The following is a 13,615-nucleotide window of genomic DNA, read 5'->3' as shown; positions in this document are numbered from 1 at the left end:
ACAGGACATCAAGATAAAGCATGAACGAATAACGCGAGAGCGAAACGAGACTTTTTCTTATGTATTTCATGTGTAATGATATGAAATTAAACATTCTAAACAGTTATTTTTAATCATGAACAAGATGCGTATGTTACTATTATTTTGAATATATATGAAATCCATAACTCTTTATAAATACCATCTTGTCCTGTTTGCAGATGATTGCAATGTACTCTATTCTCGACCCAATCCCGATGTTGTAATTTATGTAATGAACACTAGTGTGGATAAGTTTGTGCAATAGATTACGGCTAACAAATTGTCAATTAATGTACAAGATATGAAATGCATGCCTTTTAACAATTCTTTAGAACAATTACCATCCAATATCAAACTGAACAATGTAGACATTGAAGTTGTTAATCCAACAACACTTTTAGGTCCCACGATAGACAGCAAATTATCTTGGAAAACACATATTGACTCTATATGTCGTACAATATTGATGTTATGAACAAATTGAAGTTTCTTCTTCCAAATTCCTCCCTAAAAATGCTTTATTCAACATTAATGTTATTATATCTTAATTGCGGGACGATAGTCGGAGGAAAATACACACTCAACCTTCCTAGATATGATATTGTTCAACAAAAGAAGGCGTGGCGTGTTATTTTTAACTAGTCCTAGAGATCCAATACAGATCACTTGTTTTTTAACAATACAAAATTTTGAAAGCACATACACTGTAACAATATAACCTAGGTCTATTCAAGCATCAGCTAAAGAATATCAAGTTACCCACGATATTCAATTCTTAATTTAACAAAACAAAACTCTTATCCCACTTGTCAATCTGATGAAATCCATCTTCTATTACTTCGGAAAATCGTTGCAAAATCAATATTTACTTTTGTAGGCCCCACACTCAGGGAAACTATTAAAACTAACATTAACAAATCTGCAATCCTAAAATCATTCAAATTTAAGTTCAAAGCGTTTCTCCACGATAATCACCGAATTGAAATTAATTCTTCATCACCCAAAACTGTCGTGCTTTTAATTCTAACAAGAGTACTTAAACGTACACTTTTGCTTTACTTTCGTTGTCCTGTTGATCAGCGACGTCCGTTTGTGAGTGTCGGGGCTAGATTCTGGAGAACTTTAATCTGGTTCAAGGAAGACCACATTTTTTGAATTGTGTTAACGAAAAAAAATGATCATGTATATAATGAAATACCACATTTTGAAAAGAATTAATCCGACCAGAAAGCATGCAATTTTTTTAAGCACGTTAGGGGTTTCAGTTCAACATAAATATTTGTATCTGTTCGAAAAAAAATTAATAATGCATATGTTGTGAAAAAACACTTAGACAATGTAGGCAACACATTGTAGGTTTTAAATATGTATACTATTTTTCAATAGAAATTAAGTTCGGATGGAAATGGAGGGACCCACTAAAAAGCAATGCTTGTACAATGTGGGCCCCTCAAAAAATAGATAACACAACAAATAACACAGCACAAATACAGATATATGTAATCAAACGAGAAAAAAATAAATAAATGATAAATAATACTCACAAAAAAATACGAAGTTATCAAAAAAATATAGTTTGTATAGGACAAAACAACCCGTCCTAAAATATATCCACCCTTCCCACCCCCCAAGAAAAAGAGAAGAAAGGGGAGAATGCCCTGAGAACATGGATGGGTGCTGCTGAACGTAGGTAGAACACATGCCATCGTGGACTCAAGCAAACTGGATTCAATGATGTGTAATAAAGGAGAAAAAATATATAAAATAATAATACACATGTTGTGAAAAACACACAATTTGGGCAACACATTGGAGGTTTAACTAAGTATACTATTTTTCAATAGAAATTAAATTAAGATGGAAATGGAGGGACCCACTAAGAAGCAGTGCTTGTACAATGTGGGCCCCCTCAAAAAAGATAACACAACCAATAACAAAGTACAAATACAGATATATGTAATCAAATGAGAAAAAAATAAATAAATGATAAATAATACTCACAAAATAAATACGAAGTTATCAAAAAAATATAGTTTGTATAGGACAAAACAACCCGTCCTAAAATATCCCCACCCCCCCCCTCAAAGAAAAAAAAAGAAAAAGGGGAGAATGCCCTGATAGGATGGATGGGTGCTGCTGAACGTAGATAAAACACATGCAATCGTGGACTCAAGCAAACTGGATTCAATGATGTGTATAAAAGGAGAAAAAATATATGAAATGACCTGGAAAGAATATAATGCGCAAAAAATGTGATTGATGCCGTAAGTAAATAAGTGGTATAAGAAGGCGGATAAGGACAGGAGAGAAAGAGAAAACAGAGGAGAGGATAGACACAATAATGTACGAGGTTCGACTCCGAGCACAACTGAGAAGGACTTGTATCAGATTTGTTTTTCTATTAAAAAAAGATGATTAATTTGTTTTAATTATAGTCTTTATAATAATATTGATGACTTGACAGAGATGATGAATTGGATCTAATTTTAGGGTACATTATAAGATTTTAATAGAGATAGTTTGAATTTAGTCTTAAAAGAGTTCAAAGATTTAGCAGTTCTTAAATCATTATGAAATGAGTTCCATAACTTTGGTCCATCATATATAAATGTGTTCTGAGCCAGCAAAGTTCTTAAAAGTGGTAAATGGAATTCACCCAATCGCCTTGTTGGATAGTTATGAATGGATTGATTTTTGGAAACATTGACTTGAATACATTTGGGAGGTTGTTGTTGTTGTTGTTATAATTATACATAAACTGACCGAGATTAAACAAATATAAGTCTTTAATTTTCAATATTTTATGTTAAAAAAATAATGGGTCCGTATGAGACAAATATGCTGTGTGGCATATGATACGAAGAGACTTCTTTTGTAATAGGAGTAATTTGTCTAAGAGTGTTTGATGTGTGTTGCCCCCACGCTAAAATTCCATAATTTAAATAAGGCAATATTAGGGATGAATATAATGTAAGCCTGGACGATAATGGTAAACAAAATTTAAGCTTGTTAGTTATACCAATGTTGCGTGAAATAGTTTTACATATGTTATCTATGTGAAATGTCCATGAGAGCTTATTATCGACTGTTATTCCAAGAAACTTAATATTTTTTAATAATTTTCCAAGGGAGTTCCATCCAAAATAATATCAACAGGAAGTATATTTATAGACCTGCTAAACAACATATATATATATTTTTTTAAGATTTAGTGACAATTTATTTGCTCTTATCCATTGGGTGACATTTTCTAGTTCAGAGTTGATTATATGAGCAAGGTGAAGAGGATTTGTATGTAAAAAAAATAAGTTAGAGTCGTCCGCAAACAGAATGAAAGAAAGAACATCTGATAATCTACAAAAAATCATTAATATAAACTATAAACAAAATCGGGCCTAAAAGACTACCCTGTGGAACTCCACAATTATTTTTTTTTTCATTTGAGAATTGCATCCGTTTAAAAAGACATATTGCTTCCTATTCAAGAGGTAGCTCCTGAACCACTCCAATGCCTTCTCACGCACTCCATAATGATGTAATTTGTTAAGTAAAATATTATGATTAATGGTGTCGAAGGCCTTGGAGAAGTCCAGGAACAAACCAATTAAATGAGAAGATTTATCGATTGAATGTGCCACTTTTTCAATGAAACTCAATAATGCATGTGTAGTGCTATGCTTTTCCCTAAATCCAAATTGGGAATTTGAAAGTATATTATTTGATTTGAAAAAAATTAGAGTTCTTTTATAAATAATCTTTTCTAGTATTTTCGACAATATAGATAACAAAGAAAATGGCCGGTAATTATTAACATCTAATTTGTCACCCTTTTTAAACGAAGGAATTACTTTTGCTATTTTCATGCTCTCGGGGACAATGCCGTTAAGAAGTGACAGATTGAATATATGAGTTAGGGGATCTGCAATTGACGATATTACCCCCTTTAAAAGAAGAAAATTATTGATGTCATCATGTCCTGTACTTTTTAGAACTAAAATCAGAAACAATATTAATTATCTCCTGATTATAAGTTGGAGCGAAAAACACTGAACTAGAATTTGGTGGGCCTAAAAATTCAAAACTTTATCAGCATGGAACGTATTCTAACTAACATCAGGCACAAATTAACGTCAGTGAGCAGAACATGCACGCAAACTGTTTATATAAACGCGCAGCTCTTTATGCAATCGCAGAGTAAACTCTCTTGATCCACTAAATGGAATAGATCGAACTGCATTTTCTTTACCATTTATTAAGTTTTGATTTCCCATGCTCGAAACGGGCAATTGTATAACTTGTTCTATATACGGTGCCGTTATACAAAGGCTACCAAGCTCATCGGTCTAACGTACATGTAAGTAAACATAAAGTTCGGAATAAACCAGTTCTAAGTTGAAACCCGGCAAAAATGCCTTGTCGTTAATGGCAATTTGATGAGTGTCATATGTAAGGGTATCGGTAATTTGAAGGTGCTGATTCATTCGTGGCAACGTGAACGATATACGACCATTTTAGTAATGTCTGCGCGCATGTGTACTGTTATTTACATGTATAAGACGCAATTCATGAATATTCACATTGAAATCCGGAACTGCGGTGGGAAAAAATATTTCGTCTCTGGGACAAGCATCAGATTGGTGCACTTATGTCGAATATCATAGGGACAAGAGAAAGAATAGGATTAGAAATGAGAGATACACTGATGGCAAACACTGTACATCTGTATATGTGTTTTCTAAAAGACATGAAAATAATAAGAGGTATATATGCCCTAAGGTATCACGCCGTCGATAGCTATTCTAAAACTTATCTGCATTTCATTTTTATTTCCCATGTTAACAGAAATGCGATCTCTCAAGTCTCAAGTCCACCTCACAAAAATGTTGATTTGAATCAGCAGAGAAAAATCAGACAAGCACAATGGTGAAAATTTCATCAAAATCGGATGTGAAATAACAAAGTTTTGACATTTCAAAGTTTCGCTTATTTTTGACAAAAAAGTTCTATGAACGAGCCAGGTATCTCCAAATGAGAGAGTCGATGATGTCACTCACTATTTCTTTTGTTTTTTTATTGTTTGAATTATACAATATTTCAATTTTTACGAATTCGACGATTAGGACCTCCTTGCCTGAAGCACAAAATGTTAAAACAATGGAATTTCACGTGTTCAGGGAATAATGAAACTTCATTTCACATGTCAATGATGAGAAAATAAAAATATTTCATATTTCATACAATAACATATAAAAGAAATAGTGAGTGATGTCATCAGTTCCTCATTTGCATACCGACCGAGTTGTGCATATAGCTGTTTTGTGAAATGAAGCGAAACTTTAAAATGCCATAACTTTCTTATTTTACATCCGATTTTGATGAAATTTTCGGTGTTATGCTTCTTGAATTTTTTTCTTTTTATTCAAATCAAGTTTTGGTTTGGGTGGAATTGTCCTTTTAAATTATAACGTGGGAACACAGTGTGAATAGAAAAGAAAAAGGCCATTCCATCCCCCAAAAAACCCATTATAATTGGCAAGGTATTAAAAGGAGACTTGCATCACAAAAGTAATATTTGATTTGGATAAATAAATACTTATTATGACGAATTTCACATAATAGAAAATTATGAAAATCACAGACATTTGGGAACCCATGTGGAAACGTACAATCAATATTGGGAAAATCAATTCTAGGCTAAAAAAATTTTTTAAGCCTAATGGGAAACTGAAAGGTTAAAAAGAATACGACTTATTATTTATTAATTATTCATGTTGTATAACTCAGTTATATCTCAATTATTGCAATTTGATTTTGGGCAAATACTTCTCATCATAAGCTTAAGCCAATTCATGTCCTAAAAAAAAACATGAAGAATTTGCTCATTCTCCCACTATCAAGCCCCATCTCTTACAATTTTCAACCATTGTAAGACTCACTGTGTATGATATTCACAAATTGCAAACTGCTATCCTAATGTTCCGCAAATTTAATAATTTACTCCCTATGAATATCTATAGACTGCTTGGCCCGTATTCTGATAGCAGGTTTAATTTAACCCTAGTCTAAAGTTTACCCTGGTTTAACAAAACCTCCTCTAAACCTCACCCCTGGTCTAAGTGTAGTTTAATTATTTTGGTTTTCGGATAGCCAGGTTTAACTAAACCTGGGTTAAACCCGGGTTTCAATTTTTTTTGGAAATAATAACCTTCTTTGAACCAAGACTAGCAGCTTTTTGGTAAATTACTGCTGCAGGGATGACTGCAACAAAATTGAAAAAATGCCACTGTTGTTTTTTCTTAAAAATTTGGCTTTTATGGAAACTAATTACAACTATTGTAGTGAAAGAAAGGCATTCATCACCCATATATTGTAAGAAAATTTAATTTATATGACCTTTATTTTTGTTAATTACTAAAACATTTCAACCCAAACCGAGTGACTTGCACAGTTTTTGTGTATTAGTCCCATTTATTGCTTTTCATGTTTGTCAAAATCTAAATTGAATAGATTCCCCTCACGCACTCTACTCTAGACTAGAGAGTCTAGACTGCACTGTAGTCTCTAGTCCTAGTAGATCTAAAACAATAAGTTAAGAGGTCGACATCTTTATTCTAACTTTAAGTAAGGGAAAATTTTTGTAACTTTTGAGAGTAGTCTTGGGTCTAACATTAGATCTATGCCTAGGCCCAATTGTTTGAAGGAGAATTGAACATTGTTTTGACTTTTTTACTTTCCTGAAGCAAAACGTAGACATAGTCTGGTGCCTTAAATGTAACAGTTAGTGGAGCAACTGGGACTGAAGCTATATATTTGTCTAGGCCCAGAACAACATTCAGGACTTAGGCTAGGCTGGCTTAGCCTTGGGACAGGGATAGATATAGATTATTATTCTAACCTTAGATCTAGTGGTATAGTGGATTGTCTTTGACAAAAAGCTTTAGTCTCTGTCTTGACTATTGGTTGTTCCGCTGAATTATGACAATCTATGTTGACCGCTGTCAGTCTCACCAAGGCAATGTGATATGACAGTAAAATGTCAGAATTTTTAAAATACATCCCAGAAACAACGGTTATTCCTGTCTGCAGTTAGATCTGAGCTGACTATCGCTGCATTGCTTGCCAAGTATATAGGCCTGGCAAGATTTAGAATTAGCATCTCTCTACTCCTGTTTTAGGTCCATATATGTTTCTTTGTCTTTGAAGAGTTTTTTTTATTTAAACATTTTTGGGGACTCGTTTAGGTTTCCAGGTCCAGGACTAGAAAACAGACCTAAACCTAGTACAACAGCTCAGTCTTGACTAGACTAGGTCTGGCCTAGATTTATGTAAAAATTTAGATCTAGGCCTAACATTAGTTTAGTCTGTGCTATCTATTCATTCTAGATTATATTTCTAGCCTAGCCGGTAGCCCTAACGTTAGGACTGGCTGATCTAGTCTACTGTATGATCTAGAATCTCTAACGCTGGCCTAGATCTAGACTAAAAAATAACTTAGACTAAAAGTTAGACCCTATCTACACCTTGAACTAGAATCTGTATCAATCTAGGTCTGCATGTAATAGGTCTAGAGATTTGTAGACTGCCAACATTCTCAATGTAGATTCTAAATAAAAAAAAGTAAATGTAGGATAGTCTACAGTAGATCGATCAACTCATAGGCCTTTAAAGGAAGTAGGCTAGAGATCTAACGTTTGATTATTTCTATTATAGATCTAAATGATCTAGTTCTAGGCCTAGATCTAAAGCTAGGGACTGTAGTTCGAGATCTATTAGAGTTCTAGCACCCCCTTAAAACTAGAACTATTAAAGCCTATAGCTACATGAAGTTCTCTGTGTAGCCAACAACAGTTAGCATTAACCAATCTTATTTTGGTGTGTGTAGTTACGGTTCATTCTCAAAAAAATGTTACAATTCACAAAAAAAACATGTCTCGACTATCTTATGCCCGCTAGCTTCACAACCCTGAACATTTTCTACAAAAATATTATCAACAAAATAACAATAATAGATTAGCTTCACAAACCATATGCGACCAGTGACTAGTAAAGCTCTAAATTTATTACACAGACCTTTTATTTTTGCTTTTTGCTAGAATATACACTGTCTCAGGTCAGTTTTTTATTTTACTATCATTCTCTTTTATTTGTACTCTGTATTTCTTACCTACATCAATGTCTGGTGAGGGCAGCATGGTGTATACGTCTGACAAACTGGGCTTATCCTAGTATTTGATGATCACTTTGTGATTAATTTCACTTTTAACTTTGTCCTCAATTCATTTTAACCTCCGTAACGAATACTGCCACAAGTTTTTCTCCCTTTTAAACTGAATGATATTACATAATAATGTGTCTGCAAGTAGAGTGATATTCATTAATAAATAATTGATAGGGAAGTATCATATGTGTTTCCTGTATTACATGAAAATAAAGGACTATTCTTAAAAAATGAAATGTATGACTAAACAGGTTTAACATCCGTAACGCACCTTAAGAAAATATGCACTTTGGCAGTTCTGTTAAGGATTCAGTATTATATAGGATAAGAGACACCTTTCATAATAAATACAGTTTTCAAAGGTAGGGCTGCTAAATAAGGTCCACGTTGGACCACAAAGCACAAAGACATTAACTTCCGTAACGCATTAACTTCCGTAACATATTTTCTTAAATATGCTACAAATTTGTGCTATACTGCATCACTCCGGCTCATACAGATATAAATTATATAAGGTACCCTCCACCTACGTACCCATAGAAATAACAGCTATTCATCCTTGTAAAATTATTATTGCACATCTTATTTTCAACATCACTTTGTAAAGAGGGAAAATTGCCAGCGAAAACAATTTCCCGAGAATTATATACGATATTTAATGCTTTTGGAATTTTTAATAATTCATACTACAAATTTTGAATATTGGAATCTTCTTTAGAACTTAAAATTTCTAAATTTCTTTGCTATAGAAAGTGCATTAACTTCCGTAACAATACTGTTACGGAAGTTAATAAAATTCTCCGCTGTACTTTGCTTTGGGATTGATAGTACGATTCTAGTTCCAGAACATGTGACATGGCTTTGTCTACTGCTGAAGTCGGTAGAAACGGTGCAGAAAAAGGGAAGAAGGAGAAACAATTCAGCTTTCATGGACAAGGAAAGAGGAAGGAAAACTATTTGCAATGACTCATGAGGAGGGTTATTTCACCGATCAAAAATGTGAGCGCAAAGCGCGAGCTAAAACTTGTGAATAGTCTAATCTGAAAACTTGATTCTAAGAATTTTTTTTATAGAAATGATCAGGATGTTATCTGAATAAAGTATTAATGAAAGTACAAAGTGCCAGCTGATTTTTTTTTCGTATTCTGACTAAAGCCTTGACATTCTAAGCACTGTTTGTACTAATTACAAGGATGGGTATCTTAATTGATGCGACTGTAAATATTTTATATTTTGATCTGAGAACAATAATTTTTTGGACGTTTTAATTTGAGAACAAGATATATATCCAATAAACAATAATTGTAATTGTAATGGTAAAACGCGCGCTTATTTAGGTTTAGAACCAAAAATGGGACATTCTATTAACTTTCTGTAATCATAACAAGGAAATGATAAGCAGCGAGTGCGAAGCGGGAGCTGAAAATATGTCATTCCAATATGAAAACCAGACATTTTAAGCACACTTTCAAAAAAGAGGATATAAATTGAATAAAAAATAATTTCATGCAAGAGAACAAGTGGGGATTATGCACCATCAATCAGCTCTTTTAATATTCATGAAGATATGCATAGACCAAACTGTTTCACTAAAATAATGCATATCTTTCATATGGCATAACGCTGTTATTCCTTGTTCGATTTTGATCATATATTTGCAGTATTTTGTTTGTCTGATTATTATCTGTTCAGATCAGATTTTCAGCCTGGATGACCCCTTTAATGCGCATGAAAAAGCACTGAAATAATTGATATAGGCCTACTGACATGAAAACATGGAAAGGGGTATTTCAAACACTCACGGTTTGTTGGAATTTATTATACGTATTTCGATAATCAAACATTTTGGCTATTTTTTAAATCACGAACAGGATGCGTAATTGCGTATCTCAATGAAACAAAATAATGAAAACAAATCGCCATTAGATCATATAGATTTCTTTGATAATTTATGTATTTGTGAATTTTTAGCCTCTTGTTTCATTCACCTCACTTTATTATTATTCATTTCCCCATGTCCCTTTTTAATTCTCTTTAGCTTTTTTTCTCTCTATCTTTTTTGGCTATTGGCAAGCGGCGGGATTCCTCATAACCCAGAGAACTCATCCTGGTTACGGGACTGCGATTGTTAGATTTTGTTTATTGCCAGAAACCTTTAAGATGAACTGCAATTCTGTGGCCTGGTTATTCGGTTTTCTCATTCCAACTTTGAACAAGGACAACAAAATGACAGATGTCCGCTTCCTGTTCTGTTTTTAACATTTTTATTTTTTTTTTTGGGGGGGATTAAGCAATGCGTTCCACATTAATCTTTAATAAATAAAAAAAAAGTAGACGAATACCTTGATATGGATGTTCCCAAGCTAACGAAATAAGTATTGTAATTTGTAACTTGATTTTAACTTCCGTACCGACGATTGACAAGGTTAAATGCTATCGAGAGGATTTAATGTAAACTATCTTTGGATTCCCAGCATTGTTCATGCATTACTAAGGATCTCAGGTTATGGGTTAAAGTTATTTTAAGGTTGCCTCATTCAAATTATGAACATTAAACTGAACGAAAGATGTGCAATGATTTTTATGGTATTTTTTGTTATATGTTATTTGGTAAAGTCCTGCTCCTGAAAACAATATTGAATAGTTTTTCCATCTTGCAAACATTTTTGCTTCAGAAAATGAAATTGTTGATACCACGCTAAAACTAAATTGTGTGCATTTCAATTTCAATCATTTCAAAAGTGATTTAATCGAGTAACATATGTGGGACATGCTAACGATTAACCTCCGTAACGATGATATAAAGTGCTCGACTTAATCCGGTCAGTACTTCAAATTGACGCAACAGCGACTTGCCCCTTTTCTGCTGCCACTTTCTCATACATGGTACTTTCACAATATGCATCTTTCATCCCATTCTGTAGACTTCATTTTTACGATTTTTCCCCCATCAATTGGTTCATTTTTCTGAGAATGACCCTACCATACAAACACATATTTCGATGAATGAGAAAATTTGTCTTGCTGATTATTTTACCTCAAGTCAAAATTGTTCTAAATTTCACGAGCTGATGATGTGTTTACACATGTATTAATTTAACATGCTGTCACCATGGCAACAGTTTCCAACACACACAAATATATATGTCTTGCGGATTTATACCTCAACACCAATATGTGAGCCAACTTTTATAAGAATTGGTTGAAAACTAATGAAGGAGTTCAGACGTTCACCTAATTTCATTATGTAATATGTTGTTACCATGGTAACACGATTTTTGATACATACAAAAATATGTCTTGCACATCTTCAACTCAAGACTCATGTGTGTGTCAAATTTTATGAGCATTGGTTGAAAAAAAGATGAAGGAGTTCGAACCACAAAATTTTCACCTTATTTTCATTATTTAATATGTTGTTACCATGGCAACACAATATCTGATACAGGCAAAAATATGTCTTAGATATCTTCACTTCAACATTAATGTATACGCCAAATTTTTAAGCGAATTGACCAGTTGGAAAATGATAAAGTAGTTCAAATCACTAGATTTTCATCTTACTTTGATATTTGATTTGTTACCATGGCAACATGATTTTTTTAATTAAGCCATAAAATATATTTTGCACATCTTCTCATCAAGACTAATGTTTTTGCCACATTGCATGAAAATTGGTTAAAACTGAGGAAGTAGTTGGAATCGCAAAATTTTTACATAATTTTTGCCATAATATACCGTTACCATGGCAACACATTTCCGACACATGCAAAAGTGTGTCTTCCAAATCTTCACCTCAAGACTTATGTATGTGCCAAATATCATGAGAAACGGTTCAAAAATTATTAAGTAATTGAAACCCCAAGTTTTCCACCTAATTTTAGATATTTAATATGTTGTTACCATGGCAACGCAATTATATACTTCAGGCATAGAATATGTTTTGCAAATCTTCACAATAAGACTAATGTATGTGCCAAATATCATGATAATTGGTTAAAAACTGAGGAAGTATTTGGAACAGCAAGATTTATACATAGTTTTTGTCATAATATACCGTTACCATGGCAACACAATTTCCGACACTCCGACACATGAAAAAATGTGTCTTGCACATCTTTACCTCAAAACCAATGTGTGAGCCAACTTTCTTGAGAATTGGTCCAAAACTGATGAAAGTATTTTAAACGGCAAATGTTGGCCATAATATACTGTTACCATGGCAACACAATTTGCGAAAAAGCACCAAAAAAAAATTCTTACACCTTACCTCAAGACCAATGTGTGTTCCAAATTTCAAGAGAATCGGTAAAAACTGAGGAAGTAGCTCAAAATACAATATAGCCTTACATTCTAAAAAATTTTTGGCCATGATTTGTTGGATTTAAACCAGGCTTAAACTACCCCCTGCGCAAGTTTAACTTTTGGAATTATCACCACACTTAGACAAGGGTTAAATTAAACCTTGCTATCGGAATACGAAACTTAAACCTAGGTTTAAATATGCCAGATTATTACCACACTTAGACCAGGGTTAATATAAGTTAAACCACGCTATCAGAATACGGACCCTTGAGTTTAACTCACATTTCATGCTTATAATACCCGATCCTCTCAGAAATTCCTCTATTTTGAAGCAAAAAAAAAATTAAGCTTGAATTCTATTCGTCACAACGGCTGCCGTATTTGGAATGTCATCTAATTCTGATATTGCAACTACTCGTAATTTATCAACATTTAAGGTGAAGTACAAGTCCACCTTCCTAGCAGGATATGCACTGTAAATCGAACTTTTCTACAACTTCTTATTTTGAATTGTATGTGTGATTTGTATATATGTCTCACTGTCTTGCCAATAATTTTCATGTAGTTTTTAATGTATATTTCAATTTCTCATGTTTGTTATTTCCTTTCTTATTAGCTCATGTGCATGAATGCGCATGTGCGTGTTTACGTGCATTTCACTGAATTTAGGTACATACACTTGTATTATTATTATTTTATTCTCGCCTTCCCCACTCTTCACTCTTTCTTTTTAGGCTCTCCTCTCCTCTCTCCATTTTCACCTTTTCGATATACCTCCTAAGTCTGACGCTTTTCTTAATTCCGTTTTTTAAACTTCTGCCCTCTATACTTTCTTCTTTCATATTCTGTTCGCTTACATGATGTATATGAATGTATTCTCATGTATCTTTACACTGTATATTATTTTGTTTCACAGGAAATCTATGTCTTACAAGCTGTGCTTTTTAATAGATCACCTCATTTCTGCATTTTAAATATTGCTAATTCAAATTTTACTTCATTAATGACATGTGTAATATTTCTTGGAATCGAAATAAAATTAAACTTGAAGTACTTTCCCATGATCATAAA

At 33.2% G+C, this 13,615-nt stretch overlaps 1 protein-coding gene across 1 annotated transcript in view; it reads left to right on the top strand.

Moving 5' to 3' along the window:
* LOC121419508 overlaps positions 1–13,615 on the top strand; it is a 33,418-nt gene that overhangs the window by 13,133 nt on the left and 6,670 nt on the right. The window lies entirely within an intron of this gene.

This window comes from Lytechinus variegatus, chromosome 8 (assembly GCF_018143015.1).
Source record: "Lytechinus variegatus isolate NC3 chromosome 8, Lvar_3.0, whole genome shotgun sequence".
Lineage (NCBI taxonomy): Eukaryota > Metazoa > Echinodermata > Echinoidea > Temnopleuroida > Toxopneustidae > Lytechinus > Lytechinus variegatus.
The sequence above is the reverse complement of the archived record's forward strand: the minus strand, read 5'-3'. Positions and strand labels throughout refer to the sequence as shown.